This window comes from Labrus mixtus, chromosome 11, assembly GCF_963584025.1.
Source record: "Labrus mixtus chromosome 11, fLabMix1.1, whole genome shotgun sequence".
In the NCBI taxonomy this organism is placed as follows: Eukaryota; Metazoa; Chordata; class Actinopteri; order Labriformes; family Labridae; genus Labrus; species Labrus mixtus.
The window spans coordinates 8,969,541-8,979,451 of NC_083622.1; positions in this window are offsets into that span (position 1 = coordinate 8,969,541).

Here is a 9,911-nt window from a genome sequence, read left to right on the forward strand (position 1 = left end):
TCAAACCGCGGCAAATTTGAAGATCTGAGAAAAATGAGACCACTTTGGAGCACTTCTGTTGTTCTGATGTTTCTCCACTACTTTCCAACGTGACCTGACCTTCTCTACCGTACGTGTTGGGCGGCGTCCTGTAGCCTGCTCACTACAGGCTTTAACAGATCAGCATGTTGATGCTTTCTCCCACCTAAACATCCCAATTATATTCAATTCTTTCTCCACAGAAGGACAACACTCAGTTTCTTTGTCGCTCAGGATGCAAGAAGCTCTCGTTGCCACCGCCATGTTTGTTTTTGCTGACGCGTCGCTTGGCTGAGGCCGCAGGAAGTCCGCAGCTGTCAGAAACCGGGGTGAGGCAATTACATGCCACTTGAGTTCTCCAGGTAGCAAAATCAAGTGTCTCAAAATCAGGATAGCAGCTTATCCCGGTTTCTGAAATTGGGATTATGATGTTCACATGCACAAACACAAAAACAGGATACTTTAAAAAAACCCGATTAAAAACCAGGATACAGCGGCGCCGGTAGCATAGTGGTGAATTTGCACGTCCTATGTACGGAGTCTGTTGGGCAGCCCGGGTTCGAGTCGGACCTGTGGCTCTATCCCCGCATGTCAGTCCCCACTCTCTCTCTCCTGATTTCTGACTCAACCCCTCCTCAAAAAAAAATCTGAAAAACTTAAGTCCATGTAAACGCACTCTTTGTCTTAAAGGAATAGTCTCCTACTTTAAAAAACAGATAATGATAATAAATAACAATACAAGTGAATCAATAATATCAAAACAAATTTTAAAGAAATGAACACATTTTTTTAAATCAAAATGTTAAAAAAATGTGATCTGTCTGGTTGGTAGAAGAAAACAGAGTGAGACGTGATATCTGTGTTGGCAGATCGAACAAGAGCGTGCTGTTTGGAGCGAGGCAGAGCTGGAACAGAGAAAGTGTTTCCTGATGTGACGGAAATATGACATTTTACTGTCACAACACTTGGAGGAAGATATGTCGCTTGAGAGAAAAACAGAAAAGAATTTAGTCCTGTGATTAAGGGAAAAAATAATTGGTTAGAAAACGTGTTCACAACTTCTCCCTCTGGAGTGAATACACTTAGGATGGGTAGCTCGTTTCCTACAGGACGCAGGCGGGACGTGAATCCTGTCTGTTTCATGTCAATCTGAATCAGTTTTTATCTCCTCTTGTAGCCGTCGTCTCTGCTATGAGGAACATTTTATAACGTGCAACTTTCAGAGTAGTCGTCCTGCACATGTCACACATAAGCACCTTTCTCTCAGAAGAGAACAAAACTTTTCTTTGGCCATACCTCCTCTGTCCCCCCCCTCCTCCCTCACCCCTCCCTCAGTGGTCCGACCGAGTCATTTGAAGCTAAAACTTGATTTTGATTTCTTATTTCTTTTGAGTATTTTAGACCAAACAAAGTCCTCCTTTAGATGTACTCTTGCAAAGAGTAGCTTGAGAGGCAGATGTTTCCCTCCAGGAGTTTGGACCTTGGATCATTGGACGCTAACGCTTCTCTAAGTGTAAATACATTTGTTATCTATCAGTTTATGAGCTGATCATTTGTCGCTCTTGTGTTTGCAGCTTGTTACCAAACAGATCAACTAAGGCAGGTTTACAAGTTTATGTATGTTTCAAAGCTTTTAATTAAAGAAAATTTGGGGTTTTAACACATTTATTTAAGAACACAGCAATTTAAAACTTCTCAAATCGGGAGCGCCGGTAGTCTAGTGGTTAGTCCACTCGCCCCTGTACGGCGCCTATAGTCCTCCAAGTAGACCGACCTGTGGCTCCTTTCTCGCATGTCATACCCCCACTCTCTCTCTCTCTCTCTCTCTCTCTCTCTGTGATATCAGAAACTATCTAAATGAAGGCATCAAAGCCAGAAAATAAACTTTAAAAAAGAAAAAATAACTTCTCAGTTGGATCTGGTGTTAGTCGCTCTTTAAACAACTTTTCTGGGCATGGCAGCAGTTTCCAGTTTTATGTTTCCTCTTCTTCAAGCGCCAGGGCAAATCTCTTAACTTTCAGCTCACTGATTGTACCTTCAACAGAACTTAATGAAGTGATTACACAAAGGGGATATAAAAGTCGGGGGTTTATAATTAAAACGTCGGGGAAAATGGCTTTTTTAGGAATTAAATCCAACCCAATCTCAAATATCTAATAACCAAAATTCAGCAGCAGATCTGTTTCCTGGAGACTCATTTGCACAAGTTGAGGACGGTGGGTTCTTTTAAGTCCTGTTTTAAAGCAAACACTTCTTAAATTATGTTAATTTCAAAGCAGCAAAAAAGAAGGACAAAAAAACCACATCAGTTCCTCTGAGATGCCGTGCATTTAACGAGCTCAACGCCAATGAATGGAAGCGGCAGCATCACAACGCGGCAGTGTTTGGACGTCGGTGTTATCTTTGGGCCCAGATCTCCTCCCTCGGTTCAGCCGTCCTGGACCGGAGCCATCCATGCTTGCCGTCTTTCCCCTAGCTCGCCCACAATCCCTGATTAATGTGGTCTGGGCGGGAGCTGTCAGAAATGGCAGAGAGAATCATGGGATTTCTCCTTCAGAGTCCCAATGACACCCAGCAGCTGCAGGAGTAAACAGATGACTAACCACTGGCCTTTTGGCAGCCTGTGGAGATTCACACGGAGGGAGGGCTGCGAACGTAGCGCTGACATTTAGGTGGATTAGAAAGTTCTTGGGTTCTGCTCTCGTGGTGTCAGAGGTGGTTGGCATAGTAATTATTAGCGACTTGGTTTTTCTTCCTCTTGACCCCCAACCGCAGCGAAACGCAGAGCCTCATTGTATGGACGTTTGTAGAAGTGTAACAAATCCCTGCAATCCTCATGTATAAACAAATCACATCTCGTTGACTAGAAGAGGAATAAAAGTGTCTATTTTAACAACATTTGTCACTTCAGACTGCGGTGCTGCTGCAGAGTTACTCTCAGATGTGGGGCTGGAGCTGTCCTGGGGCACAGTGTTGTGTGAGGTATTGACGTATTAAAGGCTGTATCAGACAACGGCTGGTGTGAGGCTTTTTCTCTTTTCTTTTTTTTTCAAATCACAAATAAATGACTCTCTTCAAAACACCATTACTCCTCGGGAAATGAAAACTCGCTCATTGTGAATGTCTCATATCAGGTAAAAAAGTGGAGAGAATTAATTAACCTTTGTCATTTTAATTGCTTTAGTGACAGCTGTCCTTTGGTGCCGGTGCTATCCTAATGCACATACTGTGGGGCTTGTCAATTACTTTCCCGGTGAATAGATTAAAACGCCACAGAGGATAGAGTCATTTCATTAGTCAGACTTAATGCCCCCCAGACATAACCAGGTACGAACACTTCACCCCTAAATATGCAGGAAAATGAACAATACAATTAAGCCCGTATGAATCGAATGAATTGTGCAAACACGAAATTAAGTTTACGCTCTATTTAACTCCATCCCGCTGCTTACATTACATTCGTTGTACACATTTTCTTTGGGAGGTCGTGGAAATTAGGAATATTTTGAGGCTTTTAATGAAAGGTCCAACGGACTAAAGCGCGGGGCGAACCTGTGTGTGCAGCTAATTGCTCTAATGGATGTTAGCATCGCGGCGCTGACAATTCAACCACGGTGGATAATGGCTGACAGCAGCGACTGTCTAATTCCCCCCCCCCCCTTTCTTTTTTGCACATCTCTGATCTAATGCTCTGCAGCTCATCATGAATCTGAAAGAAATTAGGCCGATCCCAAATATGTGTCAGCTGGATGTCTCGGCTGCTTTCAACACCAAATGCGCTCCTCGCCGCATTATGTGAAGACAAGAGCCATTTTCACATTTTATCAGGCTGCTAAACCCCACCCCCCCCCCTTCCCCCCCACAAGACTCAAAAGGATTGTGATGTAGAGAATCATGAACACTCTTATCGAAAACACAATGAATGTAACAGTAAAATGAGCTTAAACCGTCCGATTGTTGATGTTACAGAATCACAGAAAGGTTCATTAGAGAAAAGAAAGCAACAGTTTGAGAGGCGGCGTCTTGTTAAATCTGTCAGACACGAGAAATCACCGCGTGGCCCTGTCACAACAGCACACACACAATATTGGATTAACTTTGCCGGAGGATATGAAAACATTTCAGCACCATTCACACGCAGTAGAAGAGGTTATTTTCTTATTGACTGTTTGGCTATTTGCACACAAAAACTGAAATATGCAGAGTAGCACAACGTTGAGTCTTTACGAGCTTTGAGATCAAACTTGAGGTAAAAAAAAAAACATTTATCAGTTTGTTTAAATAAAAGTAACCTGTTATTGGACTGGTGAGCAGAGGCGCTGCAGGCAAGGCAGGCATCTGCAGGCATCTGCTTGGGCCTGAGAGCCGGAGATCGTCGGCCGTCAGTCCTAGTTTTTTCCGGTGTGTCCCGCTCCGTCGCTACTCGTCGGCCTTTCTTTGCGTCGGTGAGAGGAATCTCTGTGATTGGCTGTTGGGATATTTCATTTCTCTCCAGCTCTCGACACAGGTTCAGGAAAGCCCCTTGAGCATGCCGCTGTTGTATCCATGCTTTCACCCATTAGTGCGGTTTCTCCTTATGTGTCTCCTCCTCCTCTTCTTTCCTATTTCCACTAAAACACAAAGGGCTGACAACGCCAGCGCCATTTTCAACTTTTTATCAATCAATCAATCAAACTTTATTTATATAGCACATTTCAGACAAATTAAATTGCAGTTCAAAGTGCTTAACAAGAATGCAGAAAAGTTATTGACAAAAAAGTAGTTGAAAATCATTGATAAAATCATTGAGAGGCTATATTATCAGACATTATTCTCCATTAGTAGGCTACCTGTAATACGAGTGGTGACCGACAGCGGTGTGAAAATGATCTTCTGGTATCATAACAACGGACTACAGGCGCCACAGGCAGCCTTCGTCACCACTAGTTCTTTGCCGTCTGCTTGGCGTGTCAGGGCCTTTAGGGGGCCCCATCTGACAGCACTCACTCTCAACGCCCTGCTTAGCGTCTCATGCAGTATTCCTGTGAACAGCAAAGTGAAAGTCACTGAAGGAGCACGTCGAGGAGTTATCTGTTTGGTAGTAGAAAAAGAAAGAGGAAGAGCGTCGGGACACCGGTAGACATAATGGTGGTTGAAGGGGCCCCCAATTCATTTTAGCCCAGGGTCCCAACAGACTCTAGAATCGCCCCTGCTGGTACCTCTGCTTTGTGTAAAGTAAACAGAATTATGTTAGCATTAAGCTTACTACCAGCAGCATTTTCCAATTATCTGGACTTTAATGGGTTAAATGATTAATCAAATAATCATTAAATGTTTAATTAGTAATTAAAATAACAGTTAATTTAATCCCTATAAAATGTGAGTTTAACAATAAAGGAGAAGATAGGGGGCCATTACGCTCTTAAATGTGCTTTTTGACCTCCAGAGAGCATCATGAAGGTCGCAAACAGCCGAATTCTTCCCTCCGACTTTACCCAGAATTCATCCTGCAGGTCCCTAGGTAACTTTTCCACATGAAGTCGCAGCAGGAAATGCTGTCTCAGCCTAACTTTCAGTCAACCTAACGACAGGCTGAGAGCTGGAGCTGAGGCGGGTTTTAAGCCTTCTGACAAACCGTTACACCGCGCCCGCCTGTCAATCATGTCAGCCATGTGCCTAACTCTGGATAACACGTATCGTTCATAAAATCAAAACAGAGCAGTTTTTAAAAAATCACTCCCCATACAGTTTGTCCCAGTGATGACAATAACTAATCAGATCTATTTCATTTTTTGTACCGGGCTGTAAACATTTTTATTTACGCTGTAAAAACTGCTTTTTTTCCTGGAGCCAGTCTCTAGTGGACACTCGATGAACTGCAGGATTTTGCACTTCCTCATTGGCTTAATTTTTCAAGACTGGAGGTTGCCACTTGGTTCGACGTTGTGATTTATCTATTTACATTTTTCTCACTGTATGATTTGTTCGATTGCTTTAAAGTGCTATATAAATAAAGTTTTACTTACTTACATCATTACCATTATACATGTTGTTAAATTATTGCAGTTTGCAGGTTCCCAGATCTTGGGAGAGGCGGTTTTATCAAACCAGACACAAGTATTGATGTGAAAGATGTGTTTGCTTTTTCAAAAAAAATGACACGAGATATAAGAGGATTACACGGCTCATGAATATGGGGCCGTCTCTATCCTCTGATTTATCTCTTTTTTTATTTTGTTATCAGAAATCCTCATCTCCATCCAGAACAGGCTGCCACACAACACAAAGGCGGACGTCCTCGTGTCTGAACAGCTCAGATTTAATTTCAGTTAAGGAAGGGGAAAAAGAAGTTTAATGCTGTCTGTGAATATGTGTGTGTTGGTGTGTGTGTGTGGGTGTGTGTGTGTGGGTGTGTGTGTGTGTGTCTCGCTGCTAACCCTTTGACAATTAGGCTCGTTCACAGAGAAAGAAGAGCAACTGGTTGAGAGTCTATTTTTGTGAAGCTGTCAGCGAACATTTAGTGAAACAGCAGCAGGGGGAGGTGATGATTACTGAATATCACCTTGTCAAAAACATCTGCGAAGTACAGAGCTAGGTGATGCTATTTATACGAGACAAATAACGCCAGGCTACTTTTCTCAATCTTATTCAAACGTATTCAAAAGGAGTATAAAGGTTTTAAAACTCACAACAACACCTGGTTATGTGTCAACACTTCAGGTCGTTGTAGTCGGTGTTAACGTCTGTTCAAAAAGCTGTCTACATGACGAGTGGATCATTTTCCTGTGTCATGTTCTAAATATATAGTCCCGGTTTCCTTCAGCGTCCTGTCTCCAAAGCAGGCGGGCAGGTAAAACAATCAGGGGCCAGCCGGGGCGCTTCGTTTGCCATTGATTTATATCTTAAACAACCTCTCCTGGTGCTTCCACTGCTAAAGGTGAGACGCTGCTCCAGTGTTTGTGACAGAGATGGACTAGGCGCGGTGGCAAGAGAGAGAGAGGGATGATGCGGTTTTAAAAAATGCATCACCATTAAATCAAAGAGTAACCTTGAACGAGTTCAGGCCGGTGCCAGCTCGGTGACACGCTCTGCCCTCAGCGCTCGGTGCCACGGAGCATGCCAAGCAGCGGGAGGGGGGGCGAGACGGAGCTGAAACGCGTTGGTACAAGTTAGGCCGGTGGTGCAGAAGAGAGGGGCCAGATACTCGCTGACCAAGGGCACAAACACTGACATTTTGTCCAAGTTAGAGCTCAACATGTTATAGACTGAAAACTGGAGTCTGAGGGGGAGAGGGGTGTCCTTGCAAACTGCATCAGAAAAGTTGGCAAAAAAAACTGCAAAAGAAAAGTTGACAAAACTATTTGTTTCCATTGCAATGGACATGTTATAGACCCACAGCGGCATAGGTGCCACTCGATAGCACAAACTATGGTTGACTACTTGCCTTGTAAGAGGCGGGATTTATATATGTCAACTTTTTTGGTCTGTGTTCACAGGCTGCTAGAATATTTTGTTACATTTCAATGTAAAGAAATATGAACTTGAATGGCAAAAAAAAAATGCAAAGAGTTAAAAGAGTTAAAAGACAGAAAAGCTTTCATCCTGAGAATTATTATCAATGCTAGAAGACAAAATCCTTGAGCCAGGATTGGGGTTAGTATATTTTTTTGGGGTTAGTATATTTTTTGTGTATGTACCTAGTTTTGTACGTTCACAATAGCTAAAGTCCGAAAAAAGTGTCTGTTTTCATGTACTGCTCCTCCTTGCTCCCTCTACGCTCTGAGTCCGTCAGCTGCACTCTGTTGAGCCCACACTGTTAGACCCCACGTGGGCCAAGTCTGCTCTGATTGGTCTGCCGATCCGCTCTGTCGTTATTGGTCAGTTGCTCAGCACGCTTCTCGGAAATTTCAACATGAGCTGCTGGGCTTGCCACAACGAGCCAATGGACTTAGATCAGTGATATCACACTGACAACGACGTCGGGCTGACAGATTTTTATCGAGGGGGGCTAGAACCGAGCGTTACATGCGGCTAATGCTACAGCTAACAGGAGGACGTAGGAGAATCCGCGTTTCCGCGGACTTTGAATTTTTGCACATAGATGTGCCTAAACATGCACAGGACACTTGGAAAACACATTAAAGGACATATAAAACCAGAAAAAGCATAATATGGGACCTTTAATGTGTCTAAGTTAGAGCTCAACATGTTTGAAGAGATAAAAAATGTAGTGTGAGGGACGGGGATGCACTGAGGGAATGCTACCTGCCTTTGTCCACAAAAAGGTAGTTTCCACATATGCACTCCTCTATCTAGATAAATATCTAGAAAAATTTTCAGGAGGACTGCTCCGGAGATTCTCCCGATCTGGCTGTTTACATATGAACCTCACAGCGGGAGACTATCCCTGTCAGACAGGAGGGGGAGTCCGCTACACGGCGCTAGAATGAGAATATTTGCCTTTATATCAATGCTATGTGTAGTCCAATGGAATGACAACACCAACAAAAGAGCGGAGAACAACATACTGGAGAACAGAAACATAATGCAGCCGTTAAATTACGTGCACGGAGATCGTAGCGGTGGCAGCAGTCACAGTATATAAACCTCACTCGCCTCTCCCATTGGCTCCAGGTGAATTCTCCTGATTATATCCTGCTGTGTTCTCACATCAGCTCACTCGGACTTTCTGCGGAAAAAATACTCCGGGTCTGGCAGGAGAAACTCCAGGTGAAGTCCGAGCCAAAAAGTCAGCTGTTTGCGTTCACATATGCAGCTCCTCCTGGAAATATCTGGAGTTTTTCAGGAGTTTTCTGCAAGTGTGAAAGCACTGTGCAAAGATTAAAATCCTCACTCTGTGCACAGATGTCATCCTGGCTTTTCTCCCTCTGTCCACAATAATAGACATGAACAGCCTAAATGTGGTCTAAAATGAATGCTTACTTGCAAGACAGTTGAAAAAAATGATCACATGATTTAAAATATAATAATTACAGCAACAATTCGTGTGTGTTTGAAGAGTTTTGTGAAGGTTGTGAACCACTGCATCAGAGTCTAGTCTTCTGCAGAAAGGATTTCACCCCAGTGTTTGTTCTGGTTCAGGTTAGGACTGTAATGAAAGTGACAGAGGGTCAAGGTCCTCGATGACAATTCACAAGGCACTCACATTGTCCAAGTTAGAGCTGAAGATGTACAGACGATAAATAAAGTCTGTGAGACGAGGTCACCTCGTGAACAGCATCAGAAAGGTCGATGAAAAATATATAGAAAAGAAAAATCTGTTTGAATCATTGTGACTAATCAAACAGAAATCAATGCTTCGAGACATGCTGCAGCTTGATGTTTGAATACAATTCTGTTTTCACCTTTTGACTTTGTCTGATTATCCATTTTATGTATTCATCAAACAGAAAAAGAAAAGGCAAAGGGTTAAGCGTAAAGAAAAGCTTCCATAATGAAAATTGTGAACACGAGATTACTTTTTATTATTCTCGTTTGCCGCAAGACAAACTCCCCGAGCTCTTACATGGGGGTTTAGCAGACTAAGAAAGCATTAGAGTGTAGCCTCGAGCAGGAAGAATTAAACCCCACCGGTGCTTTGGCTATAACAGCTGAACTTTACGTATCACTCGTTCATGTAGATTGCTTAATCACGCGGCTGCACTTATTTACGCTTTTTAATAAGGCACTAAAGCCTCAGAGGAAATATCTTCACTGAAGGGACTGGTAGACCCCGTGAAGTCTGAGTAAATAACGCCCCGTGGGCTGTTATGGTATACATGAAATGGTTACCTGTGCATGTGGGCTGACTGATTTAATGTGCACATATTAGAGGTGAAAATGCCGTGCGAGAAACATCCCTTCAGATGAGATTTTCAGAGCAGAAGCTATCCGCGGTATATAACTTATTTTTT